We start from the raw sequence: 20,180 nt of genomic DNA on the forward strand, positions 1-20,180 counted from the left end.
ACTGACATGAAGCATGTGAGATGTTAGTGTCTGATGCATCCCTAGAATTGAACCGAAGGATGTAATTTCTCAACCAGCATTTAAAGGCTCAGTTTCTCTTTGCAAAGAAGGATGAGGAAAAAGACTGTGAAAACCATTTTTTAAAACACCTTGCCAGTTGGCAGGATTTATGGCAAGTAAGGGAAGGTAGTGTCCAATTCGCCAATGATTTCTTGGACAAAATGTTGGATGCGATGAGGGTGAAGAGTAGTATGTTGAAGGCTGTAACTGGCTCAATGTTTACGCACTCTTATTTTATTTATTAAAAGCTTTTATTTTACATTTACATGAGTAAGTACCTAATTCAATCACTTTCAGTTTGTGTTTATTTACAGGTACACAAGTAATTCTTCAGTTAATACCCACCATCTGCTTACAATTACTCAATCGTATACAATCAACAGTCACCTCGGTGGAAATTTCAGCCAGGTATTCACAAGAAGAGACTCGGATATCAGCTGTCCTCAGATTCTTAAAGTCAAAGAATCATTGAATTGTCACAGTGCAGATGGAGATCATTTAGCCCATGTGCCGACTGCAGCTCATAGAATCCCTACAGTATGCAAACTGGCCATTTGGCCCAACAAGTCCACACCGACCCTCCAAAGAGTAATCCACCCAGATCCATTCCCCTACTACTCTACATTTACCCCAGAATAACGCACCTAACCTACACATCCCTGAACAATTTGCCTAACCTGCACATCTTTGGATTGTGGGAGGAAACCAGAGCACCCGGAGGAAACCCACACAGACACAGGGAGAATGTGCAAACTCTGCACACAGTCTCCTGAGTTGGGAATCAAACCCAGGTCCCTGGTGCTGTGAGGCAGCAGTGCTAACCACTCAGCCACTGTGTCGCCCCTAATGAACATTGCACTATGTGCTGTCTTCATGCCTTCTTCCCCAAGCCCAATATATTGCTCCTTTTCAAATAACCATCTAATTCCCTTTGGAATGCCTTAATTTAATCCCTCTCTCAGCCAGTTTTTTCCAGACCCTAGCCTGCCATTGTATAATAAAGCTTACCCTCTCATCACATCTGATTCTTTTATGAATTACTTTAAAACTGTGCTTATGGTTTTCGATTCTTTCACAAGTGAGAACATTTTGTACTCTATACCCCAATTAATGAATATTAGGGTACTGAAGGCTTTATTAACTAATGTCTCAATTTGTGTTGACATCTTGAATGTTTTATGTACATACACTCAAGTCCCTCTGCTCCTGCCATTCCTTGCTTTGTTTTATATTGACCCTCCATGTTCTTCCTCCCAAAATCTATCACTTCTCCATATTGAATTTCAACTGTCACTGAGCCACCCATCCCAACAACCAGTCTAAGCCCTTCTGAAGTTATGCACTATCCTCCTCACAGTTTCACAATGCCTCCAAGTATTGTGTCATCTACAAATGTTGAGATAATGCCCTGTCAGAGATGTCTAGGTCAGAAAGGCTGCTGTACAAGAGAGGGAGTTAGGCAGAACAAATGCAGTAACATCAAACCTCTCTCTCAGAGCATCAGCACATTATTTGCCCTTGATGCTTTCTTATTGCCTGAAACATCGATTTTCCTGCTCCTCGGATGCTGCCTGACCACTCTGATCTAAACTCCGCTTCCTTAACCAGTGTCAAGTATACAAGATGAGGAAGACCAGAATATCTCATTCTCCAGTTTTACTGTTTTTATCTTGTGGGCTTCACTCATTCAGAATTTTCCCAAAACCTTTTTCCATAACTAGGACATGCTAGACGGTGGTCTATGATTGTCCAATGTTCTGCAGATTTTCTGCACACTACTCACCTGTTCTGGATGAGAGAAGGTTTGATGGGATCGTAAAGAGGTCAGGGATTAAAATTGTCAAAGTCTGATTTCTTTCTCTTCATGCATCTCTCCAATTAACCACTCATTCAAGAATTAAAATCAGCCCATTTTATTTTGATCCCTCACCCCAACACACCGTGAAACAATCATTCCTTTGGTCCTTCAATTCTGGTCTCACCATGCCATAAGACCATTAAATGCAGCAGCAAAATTAGGCCATTCAGCTCACTGAGTCCGCTCCACCACTTAATTATGGCCGATATGTTTCTCACCTCATTCTCCTGCCTTGTCTCTGTAATCCTTGATTCCCTTTCCAATCAAGAACTTATCTATTTCTGTCCAAAATGCACTTAATGATTTGCCTTCCACAGCTTTCAGCAGCAATTAGTTCCACATATTCCCCACCCTCTGGCTGAAGAAATTCCTCCTCATCTCACTTCTAAAGGGTTGCCCTTTCACTCTGAGACTGTGCCTTCAGATCCTGGTCTCTCCTACTATTAAAACAGCTTCTCCACGTCCATGCTAACCAGGCCTCTTAGTGTTCTGCAAGATTCAATGAGACACCCCCTTATCCTCCATTAAGTACAGACGCAGAATTCTCAACCATTCCTCATATAACCAGCCTTCAACCCTAGGATCATCCATGTAAACCTCCTCTGGACCCCTCCAATGCCAGTACATCCTTCCTCAGATAGAGTCATACAGTCATAGAGATGTACAAGATGGAAACAGACCCTTCAGTCCAATTCGTCCATGCCGATCAGATATCATAAATAAATTCAGTCCCATTTGCCAGCACTTGCCCCATAATCCTCTAAACCCTTCCTAATCATGTACCCATCCAGATGCCTTTCTAATGTTGTATGTGCACCCACCTCCACCACTTCCTCTGGCATGTCATTCTATATACGCACCATCCTGTGCATGAAAAAGTTGCTCCTTAGGTCCCCTTTAAATCTTTGCCTTCTCATCCTAAACCTATGCCCTCTAGTTCTGGACTCCCTGACCCCAGGGAAAAGACAATGTTTGTTTATCCTGTCCGTGCCCACCATGACTTTATAAACTTCTATAATGTCACCCCTCAGTCTCCGATGCTCCAGGAAAAACAGCCTCAGCCTCTCCCTGTAACTCAAACCCTCCAACATCCTTTTAAATATTTTCTGAACCCCTTCAAGGTGAGGCCCAAATCTGCTCACAATATCCATATGCAGTCTGACCAGACTCTTATACAACCTCTGCAATACATCTCAGCTCTTGTATTCTAGTCCTGTTGAAATGAATGCTCACATTGTATTTGCCTTCATAACTGTCAAATGAACCTGTAAGTTAAAAGTTTGGGTGAAGATTTGTAGCTCGGGTGCTCGTTGTTGTGGTTCTGTTCGCCGAGCTGGGAATATTTGTTGCAAACGTTTCGTCCCCTGTCTTGGTGACATCCTCAGGGCTTGGGAGCCTCCTGTGAAGCGCTTCTGTGGTGTTTCCTTCGGCATTTATAGTGGCCTGTCCCTGCCGCTTCCAGTTGTCAGTTTCAGCTGTCCGCTGTAGTGGTTGGTATATTGGGTCCAGGTCGATGTGTTTGTTGATGGAGTTTGTGGATGAGTGCCATGCTTCTAGGAATTCCCTGGCTGTTCTTTGTTTAGCTTGCCCTATAATGGTAGCGTTGTCCCAGTCGAATTCATGTTGCTTGTCGTCTGCGTGTATGGCTACTAAGGATAGCTGGTCGTGGCGTTTCGTGGCTAGTTGATATAGGACAAACAGGAAGACAGCTAACAATCCGCATCCATGAACATCAACAGAACAGGCATTCTGGATTTAGGGATTCTCAATTCTCTGGCTTCCCACTAACCTTCACGACATTCTATGCTTGTTCTTTTGCTTTTAACGTGTTCCTGGCTCCCCTTGTCAGCCATGGTTGCCTCATCCTCCCCTTGACTCGTCCCGGGGATAAACCTTTGCTGTACCTCCTGAATTACCCCCAGAAACCCCTGCCATTGCTGCTCCACCATCTGCCCTGCAAGACTCCCTTTCCACTCAACCCAGTTCCTCCCTTGTGTCTTTGTAGTATCTGTTTCTCAATTGTAATACCGTTGAATCTGATTCCAGCTTCTCCCTCTCAAACTGCAGGGTCAATTCTATCATATAATGGTCACTGTCTCCTCGGGGTGCCTTCACTTGAACTTTCTAATCAAGGCTACTTCATTACACATCCCTAAATCCAGAATGCCTGTTCTGTAGTGTGTTCTACCACGAGATTCTCCAAAAAAAATTTTGTAGACATTCCAAGATTTCCTTTTCTTGAGACCTGCTACACACCTGATTTTCTCAGTCCACCTTCATATCGAAGGCCCCCAAGCATGTTGTAACCCTGCCTTTCTTACATGCCAACAGGTTTATTTGGAATCACTAGCTTTCGAAGTGCTGCTCTTCAGCAGGTGGTTGTGGAGCAGAATCAGAAGACGCAGGCTTGATAGCCACAAAGCACCTGATGAAGAAGCAGCACTTCTAAAAGCTAGTGCTTCCAAATAAAGCTGTTGGACTATAACCTGGTGTTGTGTGATTTTTAACATTGTCAACCCCAGTTTACCCGGTTCCTCCAAATCATTTCTTACATGCCTTCTCTATCTCCTGATTTATTTTCTTCCTCACATTCTGACTACTGCTAGGAAGCGTGTGCATGACTCCTGACAGGGTCTTTTATCCTTTGCAGTTCTTCAACTCTGCTCACACAGATCCAACACCTTCTGACTCTATGCCACTTCCTGCTATTGACTGAATTTCAGTTCTTAGGAAGGAGCCAACCCCCCCCCCCCCCCCCGCAACTTCTGCTCCTTTGTCCGTACCTTCAACTACATAGGCTTGACCCTACACTCAGGGCTTCCCATTCCTATATATCTCTTTTCATCTCAGCCAGGTTTACAGACAGAAATCTGAGACATTTTCCATGTTAAAGGGGCTCAATAGTGCAAGCTTCTTTAAAAGAAAAAGTGCCTGAAGAATGATTTGCGCTTAAATATCATTGGGAGAAAACACCAGCCCTGATGGGAAGATTTCAATATATGTAATTTCTCAAAAGCCAAAGTTGAAATTCAAATAAATACTGTCAGAGTAACAAAATGCTCCATTACGGCTCAATAGATTATACAGTTAGAACTAAATATCATACTGTAAGGCTCAGCAACAAGCATTGTTGACTTCTTCACTATTTTCCTGGACTCTGTTTCAGTCAGAAAGTACATCTGCTGTGTGGAAAGTACCTGATCTAAGAGGTGCTAGGTGTGGCAGTTCCCAGGATTACAGATGAAGGATAAGATCTTACTAACACAGAATCAGGTCTGACTTGCATATCTTACTGAACAAACAATGTAGACATATGTCACTTTGTAAGTGAGCATTGGGCAAATAACAATTTCCATCGTCTATCAAAACTGACATAAATAGGAAGTAGTTGGAACAAATAAATGTACTTAGTTGTCATTATATAAGTCTGCAGATGCACTTGTATTCAACTGCTTTAATATCCATCTTATTCCCTTGTCATCATTCACTGGTGTATGTTTATATTGTTGAAGTGCCCACTATGTCAATATGAATCATCACCATCTGTCATTTAACTCTTAGTAAAGTAAGGTTGACTATTATTCCCAGTAAGATTTTAAAAAATGGATAAGGTTAAGTTTGCATATATTTTAATTCATATATCTTTTACAATGGATGTTTTAAAATTTCATATGGTTTTAGGTAGATGAATAAATGCAGGAACCAGGTACGAGAGGAATTAAACTTGTGTGTATGCATCTGGGTCTAATTTATCCATATTGTATTCTAGCGCCACCTCAAGGATGAAGCTGTAAAACCTGCTGTTGAAATGATTAACAAATAAGAACGTGTAATGGAAATAATCCACTGAAACAGCAGTTATTTACCACACATACAGCAGGGCACAAGCTATAAGCAAATTCTTTCAGATAATTAAAGTGGCCATTTATATCAGTTATTTGATTATCCTTCCTGCATTTAAAAGATTATAGATGATGTTGACTTTATGGTGGGCGCATGATCGTGCCACAATGCATGTTCTCAAAGCAGTTAATTTCAATATCATCACTTAAATAAATCTGTTGTAGTAAAGCCAAGAATAAATCTGAAAGATTCCCCTTAAGTTTCCATTTTGTCCAATTGTAAAATCCCTTGCTGTTCTCTGTATCTAATAGTGTGTAAGAACACAGAGTCATCGAGTCGTATACCATGGAAACAAGCCCTTAGGTCCAAATTGTCCATGCCGACTAGATTAATCTTGTTCCATTTGCCAGCATTGGGCCCATATCCCTCTAAACCCTTCCATTTCATATACCCATCCAGATGCCTTTTAAATGTTGCAATTGTACCAGCCTCCACCACTTCCTCTGGCAACTCATTCCATACACGCACCACCCTCTGCGTGAAAATGTTGCCCCTCAGGTCCCTTTAAAATCTCTTTCATCTTAAATCTACATCCTCTAGTTTTGGACACCCCCACCCAAGGGGGCTGTTCACCCAAACCATGCCCCTCATGATTTTATAAACCTCTAGAAGGTCGCCCCTGAGCCACGACCACTCCAGGCCTCTCCCTACAGCTCAAAACCCTCCAACCCCGGCAACATCCTTGTAAATTTGGATTGAGGACAGAATATTCAGCCTTTCAAGCCTGCTCAGCCATTCAATTAAATCATTGTTAATCTGCACCCCTGTTTAATTTATCCATCTATGCACCATATCTCTTGATACTATCACCTAAAATATAATCTATTCCTCACAGTTTTGAGAGAGGGAATTCCAGAATCCCGCTATCTTTTAGATGGTGAAATGCTTTCGGACTTTGCTCCTGAGTGACCTGCTATACGGGACTTCTATTTATCCCTCCTCACGGAATGTGGAATCTGCCATGGGAAAGTGACATTGAGGTGGATGATTGAATTGATTGATGCAATAGGAAAACAAACAGAGAACTGCAGATGCTGGAAATCAGAAAGACAAGCAGATATTGTTGGAAAAACTCAGCGGGTCAGGCAGCATCTGTGGAGAGAAAGCATGGTTTACATTTTGGGGCCAGTGACCTTTCATCAGAACTCTACTGGGTTTTTCCTGCAATTTCTGCTTTTGTTTCTTAATGCTGGAACAGGTTTGATGCACTGAATGGCCTACACTTGCTCAGATGTTTCTCAGCTTCAGTCCGCCAAAGTAAGTATTTTAGGAGGAAAGCTGTTATAGATGGAAATGTGTTGCTGGAAAAGCGCAGCAGGTCAGGCAGCATCCAGGGAACAGGAGAATCGACGTTTCGGGCATTAGCCCTTCTTCAGGAATGAGGAAAGTTGGTCCAGCAGGCTAAGATAAAAGATAGGGAGGAGGGACTTGGGGGAGGGGCGTCGGAAATGTGATAGGTGGAAAGAGGTCAAGGTGAGGGTGATAGGTCAGACTGGGGTGGGGGCGGAGAGGTCGGGAAGAAGATTGCAGGTTAGGAAGGCGGTGCTGAATTTGATGGATTTGACTGAGACAGGCTGGGGGGAGGGGAAATGAGGAAACTGGTGAAATCCGAGTTCATCCCTTGTGGTTGGAGGGTTCCTAGCCGGAAGATGAGGCGTTCTTCCTCCAACTGTCGTTTCGCTGTGGTCTGACGATGGAGGAGTCCAAAGACCTGCATATCCTTGGTGGAGTGGGAGGGGGAATTGAAATATTGAGCTACAGGGTGGTTGGGTTGGTTATTTGAAAGCTGTTATACATGAACCCCACAGTTTATAAGAGAAAGGGAATCACATTTACTCAAAGAACAAAACTTACTCCAATACAATGACAGGGAGTAGGGTTGGGTGGAAGGGGGGGGAATAGTTAGGGTAAATAAAGGACAACAGTGCTATGTGTGAGTTGACTGCCTGCATCCTTATCTAGCCCTGGCAAGAAATGCCCAAAATAACAATGGGTGTTCAAATTTTTGAATTTGCCTTTAACTGCCTTTGTGTTAAAGAGGAGCTCCTGGGTTAGCCTGACTGAGCAACATTTCAAGCCTTAAAGATTCTCAGATTTCTCCATCATCAACCCTGGGCAGGTCCCATTATTGAAACAGACCCAACAGATACATTGGAAACATCTCTGGCCTGCCGTGGTGGTCTCCCTGTGTGGTGATCTCCCAGTGTGGTGATGTGGTGATCTCCCTGTGTGGTGGTCTCCCTGTGTGATAGTCTCCCTGTGTAATGGTCTCCCTGTGTGATGGTCTCCCTGTGTGGGGGTCTCCCTGTGTGACAGTCTCCCTGTGTGATGGTCTCCCTGTGTGATGGTCTCCCTGTGTGGGGGTCTCCCTGTGTGACAGTCTCCCTGTGTGGGGGTCTCTCTGTGTGGTTCTCTCCCTGTGTGATGGTCTCCCTGTGTGATGCTCTCCCTGTGTGACAGTCTCCCTGTGTGATGGTCTCTCTGTGCGATGGTCTCCCTGTGTGGGGGTCTCTCTGTGTGGTTCTCTCCCGGTGTGATGGTCTCCCTGTGTGATGATCTCCCTGTGTGATGATCTCCCTGTGTGATGGTCTCCCTGTGTGATGGTCTCCCTGTGTGGTGGTCTCCCTGTGTGACAGTCTCCCTGTGTGGGGGTCTCTCTGTGTGGTTCTCTCCCTGTGTGATGGTCTCCCTGTGTGATGGTCTCCCTGTGTGGTGGTCTCCCTGTGTGACAGTCTCCCTGTGTGGGGGTCTCCCTGTGTGACAGTCTCCCTGTGTGGGGGTCTCTCTGTGTGGTTCTCTCCCTGTGTGATGGTCTCCCTGTGTGATGATCTCCCTGTGTGACAGTCTCCCTGTGTGATGGTCTCCCTGTGTGATGATCTCCCTGTGTGATGATCTCCCTGTGTGATGGTCTCCCTGTGTGATGGTCTCCCTGTGTGATGGTCTCCCTGTGTGGGGGTCTCCCTGTGTGATGGTCTCCCTGTGTGATGGTCTCCCTGTGTGATGGTCTCCCTGTGTGGGGGTCTCCCTGTGTGGTGGTCTCCCTGTGTGATGGTCTCCCTGTGTGGGGGTCTCCCGTGTGGTCGTCTCCCTGTGTGATGGTCTCCCTGTGTGGGGGTCTCCCTGTGTGATGGTCTCCCTGTGTGATAGTCTCCCTGTGTGATTATCTCCCTGTGTGGTGGTCTCCCTGTGTGATGGTCTCCCTGTGTGATGGTCTCCCTGTGTGATGGTCTCCCTGTGTGGTGGTCTCCCTTTGTGGTGATCTCCCTTTGTGGTGATCTCTGTGTGGCGATCTCTGTGTGGGGGTCACCCTGTGTGATGGTCTCCCTGTGTGGTGGTCTCCCTGTGTGGTGGTCTCCCTGTGTGGGGGTCTCCCTGTGTGATGGTCTCCCTGTGTGGTGGTCTCCCTTTGTGGTGATCTCTGTGTGGGGGTCTCCCTGTGTGGTGGTCTCCCTGTGTGGTGATGTAGTGATGTCCTTGTGTGACCGTCTTGTCTCAGCACGGTGATCTTGTTCCCATGTGGAGATCTTCTTCATTTTCTGGAAGTGGAGGAAGGGTCAACTCCCTAACTATTTTTAGCATTCGCTTAGAAGTGATATTGATGTTACTTTATACCTGGTATACCTATTTCCTTTCACTGTTTTTCTCTCCCTCAATTTCAACAGACCCCTCAAAAATTATTAAACTTGGGAAGGAAAAGAGCACCTGCTGTAAAATCAGTTGTCAGGAAAACTCGAAGCTTTTATGTACCTTGCATGTTTTGGAGATTCAGCTCGCCTCTCAATAAACTTTCTCACCCTCAAACAAGAAAATGTTGACCTCTAGCACTGAGTAAGTTATACTATATCTGTATTATTACTTTTCCGATTAAATGTTTACAGATAGACTGATAAAAACTCTTTCCCGTGATTTTTTTTTTCCAGTGTGTAATAGAACAGAACAAACATATTAGCACTGAAAAGGAATTTGTAAAATGTCTCACACCGTGAGTTTTGACGTAAATGAACATTTTTCCATGTGTCACTGATGAGGTTTCTACAGGAACAAGGAGTGAAAGCATTTGGCACATGATTTCTGAGTTTCAAAAAACACTCAACGTATTTTAATAATGTTCACAAGTCTGAGGAGGATTTCTAACTCCAGTGGCACATTGAGAATGTCACATTGGAGTAACAATTTAATGTCTTAAACATCTTATATACTGCAGACGTTTAGCCAACAGTCATTACATCTTAACTCTTGTAACCTTTTCAATGGTGTACTGCCCTCCAGCTTTCTGATTCTCCACGAGCAATAGATCATTGAGCTGTAAGGATATCTTGATAACATGTCCTTCGCAAAAAAAGAACTTGCATTTATGTAGCACATTTCACCCTCTTAGGATTTCCCAAGATACCTTGCAGTAAAGTGCAGTACTTTTAAAGAACATCTACTGCTTTAATATCGGGCACTTCAGCCAACAATTTGTTCATAACAAAGTGCCAACAACAACAATACACCAGGTCAAGATAGGAATCCACTGAAGCTTGTGGTAGCCAGATCTTTGATTCACAAGGGAGATAAAGGCTATGAGATAAAAGGAGCAGGCAGGTGAGACTAGTTTAGTTTGGGATTATAGTCGGCATGGGCTGGTTAGACCGAAGAGTCTGTTTCTGTGCTGTCTGACTTTATGACTTTATGACAGACAGGAAAGTGGAGGTTAGGCCACAATCAGATCAGATATGACCTTATCCAATGTGGAGCAGGCTTGTTAGACCAAATGGCCAACTCATGCTCCAATTTCTCCTGATCTTATAAGTTAATGACAAGGTAACCTTCTAGTGATGTAGACTGAAGCAAACAATGTGGCCAGAGAACTAGAAGAATTCTCCAAAACCTTGAAAAATAAACCATAAAATCTTTAGCATCCACATGAAAGCACAGATGAGATTTCAGCTTAATATATTTTAAAGATGGCACCTCCATCTGCGCAACATTGGGAGTGATAGCCTTGATTATCACAGAACCATAGATTCAAGGAGTGTACAAGATAAACAGAGGCTGATTCATATATTGAGTCTTCACTGGCTTTTTTAAAAGTGCAATTCAGCAAGTTAAATTTGCCTGTTATTTTTCCGTGTCTCTGTAACATTTCCTTCACACATATTTACCTAAGTCCCTATTAATGCATATTTATTCACTACCATATCAGTAATGCTTATAAATTCTGACCATCTCTGGTATTTTTGTCAATCACATTAAATCTGTGTCTTCTATATTTTGACACTTCAGCCATACAAAACGGTGTTATTCTTTATTTACTCTATCCAAATCATTCATGATTTAAAACAGCTCTATCAAATCTCCTCCAAACATTTTCAGCTCTATGGAGAACAAACCCAGCCTTTCAGTCTATCCTTGGAACTGCAATTACTCATTTCTCAAACCATCATCGTAAATCTCTTCTGCACTCTCTCCAACACTTTCCTAAATGTTGCGCTTAGAAGCAGCAGTCAAACTAATGATTTATGTTGGCTTATCATGGGTTCCTGGGTTTTGTAATTTGAACACTGGATTTTATGCAAGATGGAAACATACTGCTCACACCTTGTCCACTGTTGAAGAAAAGTTAGTCTCAAACTGAACGGTTTTTACAAGGCCTTCCCCATAGTAATAGCACACAAGGGATAGCATAAACAGGATGAGTGTTGGACTCCTGCTCTTTAGTGGGTTGGTTGACCCACCCTTAAAAGTTGCTGGCTAATCTGCTTCATTAGTAGAACCAGCAGCCCCCTGCAGCACCAGACCTTTGGTCATGGTTGTCTCTAGTGTTGCAAGTACTGTCACAAAGAAGGGCAATGAGGACCACCATGAGGTAACCTTGGGCGTTGAGGGCAAGAAGGGATCATCACCATAAGGAGAGCCATGAGGGAAATGGGGAGAGAAGAACAAAGGTAGAAATGAAATCTTGGGGGTGGGGAGAATGCCCTCGATATGTGTGGTGCACCCCCTGATTGATGTGTCATCCACATCTATATTGTCTATTCTCTGAACACGGACTTTGCACTCTGGCACATCTGCCAATGTCCAGCATATTATTGCTTTGAAGGCAGATGGAGGCCCTTAATTGTCACTTAGTTGGACAAGCCAAAGGGTGTGCCTTACCCACCACATTCTCCCATGAAGGTCATAGAGAATGGACCGGAGTAGGCAGGAAAGAGCTTGGATAGCCACTTGTCAGATTTCAAATACACACCACCATGGCTGAAAATCTGTCCATTCAGGAAACTATAACATCCAGCCATCTGTAATTATAAACCTCAGGATGCTTTGATTAACTGCTTTGCTAATCTGTCCTGCCACTTTTAAAGATTTAGAATTGAAATTAGAATCCCTACTGTGTGGAAACAGGCCCTTCGGCCCAACAGGTCCACACCGACCCTGCGAAGAATATCCCACCCAAATCCATTCCCCTACGTTTATCCATGACTCATGCCTCTAACCAACACATCCCTGAACACTATGGGCAACTTAGCACAGCCAATTCACCTAACTTGCACATCTTTGGATTGTGGGAGGAAACCAGAGCACCCAGAGGAAACCCATGCAGACACAGGGAGAATGTGCAAACTCCATACAGTCACCTGAGGCTGGAATCGAACCCAAATCCCTAGTACTTGAGGCAGCAGTGCTAACCGTGCCACCCCTGGAGCTTTCACAATAATTTTCTATTCTCTATCTCTTAGCCAGTTGTGTTTCCATGTTGCTACTGCCCCTTTTGTTTCCTGGACTTTGGGTTTGCTAACAAGCCTTACATGCAAACAGTAGCATTTTTTTGAAAAGTTCTAAACATGCAAGACTCAGGAGGAGGATAGGCCATTCAGCCTATTCGTGCCCACATTTTGTGCCATATTTCCTTAGATACCTCCAGAAGTGCTACGTGAATTTTTCTCACTTCATTCTTCATGTGTCACCTCACACTTTCCTGTGTGGAATTCCATCTGCCAAGTGGTTGGCCCTATACCAGCCTTTTGAACTCCAGCAACATCTGCACCAAAATTCATACCATCTGCAAATTTCAATACTATGGTCTGTACCTCCAAATCCAAGTCACTAATGCATGTGAAAGATAGCATCGGCCCTTGTACTGAACTTTGAGGAGTTCCTCGGAAAAACCTCTGTCCATTCTCAAAGGAGCTTTCACAACAATTCTCTATTCTCTATCTCGTAGCCAGTTCTGTATCCATGCTGCTACTGCCCCTTTTGTTTCTTGGGCTTTGGGTTTGCTAACAAGCGTTATATACAACACAGCAACCTTCTGTTTTGAAAAATTCTATGCATGCAAGAATCAAGAGGATGGGCCATTCAGCCTCTTAGATCTGCTCTCCTATTTGATGGAATCATGGGTCAATTCCACTATCTGTCCCTCATATCCCTCAACTTTATAACTGATCAAAGATATTTCTATCTCAACCTTATATGTAGTCAATGAGCCAGCATCTTACTGCTCTGGGCAGAAGAGGATTCCATTAACTAAGATTCCTCAAAGATAAATGAAGTCCTCAGCTGACTTAAATTCATTACTTTTACATCTTCCTACTTCTATATTTCTCCAACAGAGAAAGACAACTTCTCCATCATTTACACAATGTCTATTACGTGATGAAGTCTTGGCTTGAACCTACAACCCACAACCTAAGAGGCAAGAGTATTACTATGGCCTCTGGCACATACACCATTGGATTAAAGGGGAGAAGAAGGCTATCCAGAACATTGATTCTGCTCTGCCAGTAAATTAAATCATGGTTAGTCTAACAATCCTCATCACCCTATTAATGTCTTTGCCCCTTCACCTGTGATTCCCTTACTGATTAAAACTTTTAGCCTTGAATTTACTTAGCAACACAGGCCCAATAGCCTTCTGCAGAAAAATAAATTCCACAACTTCACTACCTGTACAGAAGAAATTCCTCCTCACTTATCTTAAATGGGTGACCCCTTACTCTAAGATTACGTGCTGTGGTTCTAACATCGCCAAGAAAGGAAAGCTACCTCTCTCTGTATTTATCTAGCCAAGGCTCTTAAGAATCTAAAAACCAAAGGAACTGCGGATGCTGTAAATCAGAAACAAAAACAGAAATTGCTGGAAAAGCTCAGCAGCTAGGGCATCTGTGGAGAGAAATCAGAGTTAATGTTTCAAATCCAATGACCCTTCCTCAGAACTCTCCTAAGAGTCTCTATGTTTCAATAAGGTCACCTCTCATCTTCTAAGCTGCAGTGAGTACAACACCAGCCTACACAAGCTCTCTCCATAAGAATTCTCTGGATTGCCTCCAATGTCAAAACTTTATTTCAGGCCCTGTGCCCGAAACGTCGAATCTCCTGTTCCCTGGATGCTGCCTGACCTGCTGTGCTGTTCCAGCAATAAAGTTTCAACTTTGATCTCCAGCATCTGCAGACCTCACTTTCTGCCTCCAATGTCAGAATAGCTTTGCTTAGATATGGGGACCAAAACTATTCACAGTTTTCTAAATGTGGTCTGAATAATGCTTTGCATAGTTTTAGCGAGATTTCCCTATTTTTACACTCAATTCTTCGAAATAAAGATTGATTCCATTTGCCTTCCCCATTACCCGCTGAATTTGTGTGCTAGTTTTTGTGATTTATGTGCAGTCCCTCCGTACTGCATCTTTCGGCAGTATTTTTTCGTTTAAAAATTTACTGCATAATACTCAACTCCTCTATTCTTCCTGACAAGGTACACACTTCACATTTTCCAACATTATACCAAGTTCTTACTCATTCACTTAACCTGTCTACAGAGGAACCTCAATTATCCGAACATCGATTATCTGAATTTTGGGTTATCCGAACAAGGTCGCAAGGTCCCAATGCTTGGCTAAATTGTGTTATCTGGCATTCAATTATCCGAACATTCAATTATCCAGACAAAATACTCCCAACCCGTCTCATTCGGATAATCGACGTTCCTCTGCACATCCCTCTGCAGAATCTTCGTATCACTTACCTTCCCATTTATTTCTGTGTCATGCACAAACCTGCTGATAGTACATCCACTTCCTTCATCTAAGTCATAAATTGTGAATAATGGTGGCCTCAGCTGTGACACTTCACGAGTCACAGATTTCCATCTTGAAAATGCTCCCTTTATCTCAACTCTCTATCTGGCAGCAGCCCTGCTAGTGAAAGCTGCTGAAGTACATGCCCAGCGTAACGCCAGTTGTGCTCTGTAATTACATCATTATACTAAGTCTTAACTTTGCTTAACTGATTCTCCCCAGTTTCTTTCCTGTGAAGTGCAAGCCTTATTACATAAATATTCACAAAACTGAAAGCTTATTCCTTCTCAGCTTCAAATAAAGTCAGATTTCTTCTAACCAAACTGTCCTGGTTTAGAAGATGCACTAACCAAACCTTTTCACTGAGGTAACTGGATTTGTTTTCTGAATTAAATGAAAACCTTTTAAGGAAAGAACCTAAACTTGCTTTTGTTCGCAAGTCAGGTCTCCTCCAAATTGCCCTAAAAACTTTCAATTTCTGTGTTTCATACATATTTCATCACATACTTGGCTAATCCTCCCTAGGAACCATTGTAGTTCTGCTTAAACTCCTGCATTGTGCAAATTCACTCATTACCTTCATTTTCTGAGGATCACCCATTATTCCTATGGTCTGAACTATGTGACCAAAGAATAATCATATGCTTTGCAAATTCACACTTATATGTAACATTAGATCTTAATCCTGCAATGTTTTCAAAATCTCCCTAACTCTACAAGCACACTACTCTGTGGAACTGTTGCATTGGAATATCATTAATGTGATATATTACTTCATCCTTCCTTTCTTGTATATTGGATATTATCCTCTGGAATGTTTCAGTGGCAGATACCATTCCAAGGTGTAGTCTGTTGAAACAATAACGACCAAAACATGATATAAAAATAATTTGTAATCTTGTTTCCTGGTCCAAAGGTACTTGGTAAAATGTAGTTAGCATATACTTTTGTGAACATTGTACTTTTTGCCAGTTTAGCTAGGTGATCAACAACAAATATCACTGGATGGATTTCAGATGTACTGATTTGTTGAGTTGGGTCAGGTCAAATCCTCATATACCGATTTAGTTCAGGGCAGTGACCACACTTAACCACCATTTAATGACTACCGCAATTGGCAAAATTACCCTGTATTTCTTCACTTTCTGCTTTCACATTATCCATACCTGGGTGGGGTATCTTTCTTGGAGTAATAGGACAAATAGGTATACATTTACCTGCAGTGTAATGTGGTACTCATTTTCTTTCAATTTGCCCACTCCCTCGTGTATAATTTAGGAAATGATTCTCTAATGCTTGCGTTGCATATTTACTCAGGAATTTACTCTAAAGATCAGTTTCAATCTCAAACTGAGATATGAAGAACCTTGGTTCTCCAATCTATTGAGTGGTTCAGTTATTTCTCTGTATTTATAATTAAACTTGCTTTAATTTGACATTTTAATTTCAAATTTGTTCCTCTTGATCCTGGCAGTTTGATTGAAAAATGCTTTAATTTAATCTGTCCTAATTATTTTAACCTATCTGACAGTATACAAAAACCTGCTCCAGTATATCGTCTTTGATCCCTCTACTCTGAGATTTACTGACCAGTTTTTACTACGTAGAGCATTGATCTTTACCCAGGTGCCAATCTTCTGTGACTGACTCATCCCTATTCCCTGGAGCAGGTTACATTTTAAATTCTATTGCTTTTTATTTCAACTGGCTGAAGTTTTGAAATGACAGCCTTTTTTTTATATAAATGACCATGTTTATTACAGTTGGGACATTAACTGTCCCTGCAGGGCAGTCATTGTGCAGATATGTCTTGTGTCTGCTGCACCTGAAGTACTCTAAAATGCCACTTGGAATGCTTAATCACTTAATGACAGGTTTTTGCTTCAATGCACCCTCTCCCTTCTGGCCTTCAAATTGTAGATTCTCTTGCTTTCTTCCTTTAAGCTTTGGACTGTTGTGAAACTTGAAACTTGAAAGGGTTCAGAAAAGATTTACATGGATGTTGGCAGGTTTGGAGGGTTTAAGCTATTGGAAGAGGTTGAATAGGATAGGGTTGTTTTCCCTGGAGTGTAGGAGGCTGAGGGGTGACCTTGTAAAGGTTTATAAAATCATGAGGGGCATGGATAGAATAAACAGACAAGGTCTTTTCCCTGGAGTGGAGGAGACCAAAACTAGAGGGCATAGGTTTAGGATGAGAGGGGAAAGATATAAAAGGGACCTAAGGGGCAACTTTTTCATGCAGAGGTTGCTATGTGTATGGAATGAGCTGCCAGAGGAAGTGCTGGAGGCTTGTACAATTACAGCATTTAAAAGGCATCTGGATGGGTATATGAATAGGAAGGTTCAGAGGGATATGGGCCGAGTGCTGGCAAATGGGACTAGATTAGGTTAGAATATTTGGGCGGCATGAATGAGTTGAACTGAAGGGTCTGTTTCTGTACTGTATATCTCTTGACTCTATGACTTTCAAAGGTATCTGGATGAATACATGAATAGAAAGTGTTTAGAGGAATATGGGCCAAGTGCTGGTAAATAGGACTAGAATAATTTAGGATATCTGGTCGCTTGGACGAGTTGGACTGAAGGGTCTGTTTCTGTACTGTACATCTCTATGACTCTATGACTCCCGTGGGACCTATCACCTTATTTTGCCTCCCAACTTGTTTGGCCTTTTGAACAGTCCCACTTTGACTGGTGTTAAATCCTCAAAAGGACATCTTGTCTGTTATTTAAAAATGAACAATGTGCAGGGTCACAAGGAGAAGTCAGGAAAATGACAGTAAGTGAGGCGTTCATTTGGAGAGCCAGTGCAGATATAGGGGCTGAATAACCCCTTTCTGCATAGTAACAGTTCTCTGATTTTGGGAAGCTTCTGAGGAGATTTATATAAGTCCGGCTGAGTAAAGGATGATCAACTTCCTTCCCATAAAGGGTTTAGTAAACCAGATGGGCTTTTTGAACATTACTAAGACTAGTGTTCAAAATCATCTAATTTATCTTATGGATTTTATCCAATTGAGTGTAATCTCCCCAGCAGCAATGATAGGATTTGGGCTCTATGTAAACAGCATTAATTCAGGCTACCAGATTAAGAGGCCAGTAGCATAATCATTCTGTTACTATGCTTCACGCAGTACTCCTGTGGACTAATTCCAAGATTCTTATACATACATCTTTCTCAGTCCTTCACTCTTAATTTTCCTACAGATATTTTTGTTTACATATAAACAATCATATTCCTGAGCATCTGCCCCTTACATTTATGTTTAAATTATTTCACTCAAATTATTTGCTATGAAATCGAATTACGATATAAGTGATTCACTTGATAAAAGCTTTGCTCAGAATCACAATCTATAGGTAGTTATATTGCAAGTAGTTCCAATTAATTTGCATGCTTGGGGAGGGAGTGTTGGCCTAATTCTGCACGTATAAATATCCATTAGAATTCGAGTTTCTCCATTTGACTTCAGATGCCAAAATACAAATAGAGAAAGAAGTCAATCCGGTATCAGGGTAAATACAGAAATATAACTTCACCTTGTCTATTTTTTGTGATGAGGGGAAGATTTCAGGATTTTCCCCACTTGATCTTGGCCTCAAACTGCCTGTTGGACTTTCCTGCCTCCAAGTAAATCCTGATGGCAATGGAATGAGGCCATTTGAGTAGGCCATAATTGCCCACAGGAGCTTCAATTGGGCCCACTGTTTTTTTTTGAAAAATTAGATTCGACTCCCTACAGTGCGGAACCAGGCCTTTCTGCCCAGCAAGTCCACACTAACTCCGAAGACTAACCCACCCAGACCCATTCCCCTACATTTACCCCTGCCTATGCACCTAACACTTTGGGCAATTTAGCATAGCCAATTCATCTGGCCTGCACATCTTTGGATTGTGGGAGGAAACCAGAGCACCCAGAGGAAACCCATGTAGACACAGGGAGAACAAGCAAACTCCACACAGTCACCCAAGGCTGGGATTGAACCCAGGTCCCTGAAGCTGTGAGGCAGCAGCGCTAACTACAGAGTCACCATGCCACCCTGTTGAGCAGGCCATCCAATGTCACCTTGTGATATGGTTCAAAAGATGGCAAAGATAGGTAGACAGTAAGTAGTAGTCTGCCCAGCAGATTTTATATGTCCATTCCACCTTCAAACAAGCCAGTAGTGGAGCAGGGGATAAAGCTGTATTTATGTGTCTAAATTTTTGTTTGTTTCACTAACTTTCTTTACAATTTTAAATTAGACAAGATTAAATATTTAATGGATTTTACTTCCTGCTTTGAAGTCTGTGAGAAAACATAAATGTTCTTGTACTTACCCTGCTTGTTGACACTACCTTCACTGAATGTCTGGAGATCCCTGTGATTTGGCTGGAGAATCAAATCGATGACAGGAAAGGCGAAATCCATGTCATAAAGATTGTTAGATTCTGCAAGGTCAGTGGGGAACACTGTTGCAGACAGAGAAACCGTGACTGTGACAGGAAAAGTTTATTGAAAAAATATACAAAACCATGAATCACAATAGAACAGTAATTAACAATGAAAAGTTTGGAACGATATTCTAGGAAATTAAACACACATCTTTGGAAATGCTGAACAGAAAAATTATCGCAATGTTTGTTTCACATTGCAGTGTAATGTTTCAGATAGCAGTGAGATCATCAGTTTTAAGACGAAAATTAAGAAGGCTTTGAAGGAATACCTGACTGATTCCACCCCTGACTGTGTGGAGTTTGCTTGTTCTCCCAGTGTCTGCATGGGTTTCCTCTGGGTGCTCTGGTTTCCTCCAACAATCCAAAAATGTACAGCCCAGATGAATTGGCCATGCTAGATTGCCCAAAGTGTTAGGTGCATTAGGCGGGGTAAATGTAGGGGAATGGGTCTGGGTGGGTTAGTCTTCGGAGGTTACTGTGGACTTGCTGGGCTGAAAGGCCTGTTTTCACACTATAGGGAGTCGAATCTTTCAAAAAAAAGTGGGCCCAATTGAAGCTCTTGTGGGCAATCATGGCCTACTCAAATGGCTTCATTCCATTGCCATCAGGATTTACTTGGAGGCAGGAAAGTTCAGCAGCCAGTTTGGGATGGACAGGAAATCACAAACAAAACTAGCTTAGTTTTCCAGAATGTATCTGAACTCAAATTCTGATTACTAAACGAGTACCATTAGTTAACAAGCTGTAATGATTTCTCTGCATATATGTGTTCTGTCCCTTGAGCAAATCTTGTGACATAATTGTCAGCAGCAAACTTCATTGTTGCTGTTTACATTTAAAACTGATAGCAGGTATGATGACAACT

At 42.4% G+C, this 20,180-nt stretch overlaps 1 long non-coding RNA gene across 1 annotated transcript; it reads left to right on the top strand.

The window, feature by feature from the left end:
• The first annotated feature begins 393 nt into the window (after positions 1 to 393).
• LOC148149711 (uncharacterized) lies at positions 394 to 13,580 on the top strand. The gene is made up of 3 exons (XR_015757382.1): positions 394 to 468; positions 9,484 to 9,649; positions 13,417 to 13,580. It is a non-coding gene; the product is annotated as an uncharacterized LOC148149711 (long non-coding RNA).
• The last annotated feature ends 6,600 nt before the right edge of the window (positions 13,581 to 20,180 follow it).

Source organism: Chiloscyllium plagiosum, unplaced genomic scaffold, assembly GCF_037043375.1.
Source record: "Chiloscyllium plagiosum isolate Xiang-an unplaced genomic scaffold, Cpla_swu_hap1 HiC_scaffold_6, whole genome shotgun sequence".
Lineage (NCBI taxonomy): Eukaryota > Metazoa > Chordata > Chondrichthyes > Orectolobiformes > Hemiscylliidae > Chiloscyllium > Chiloscyllium plagiosum.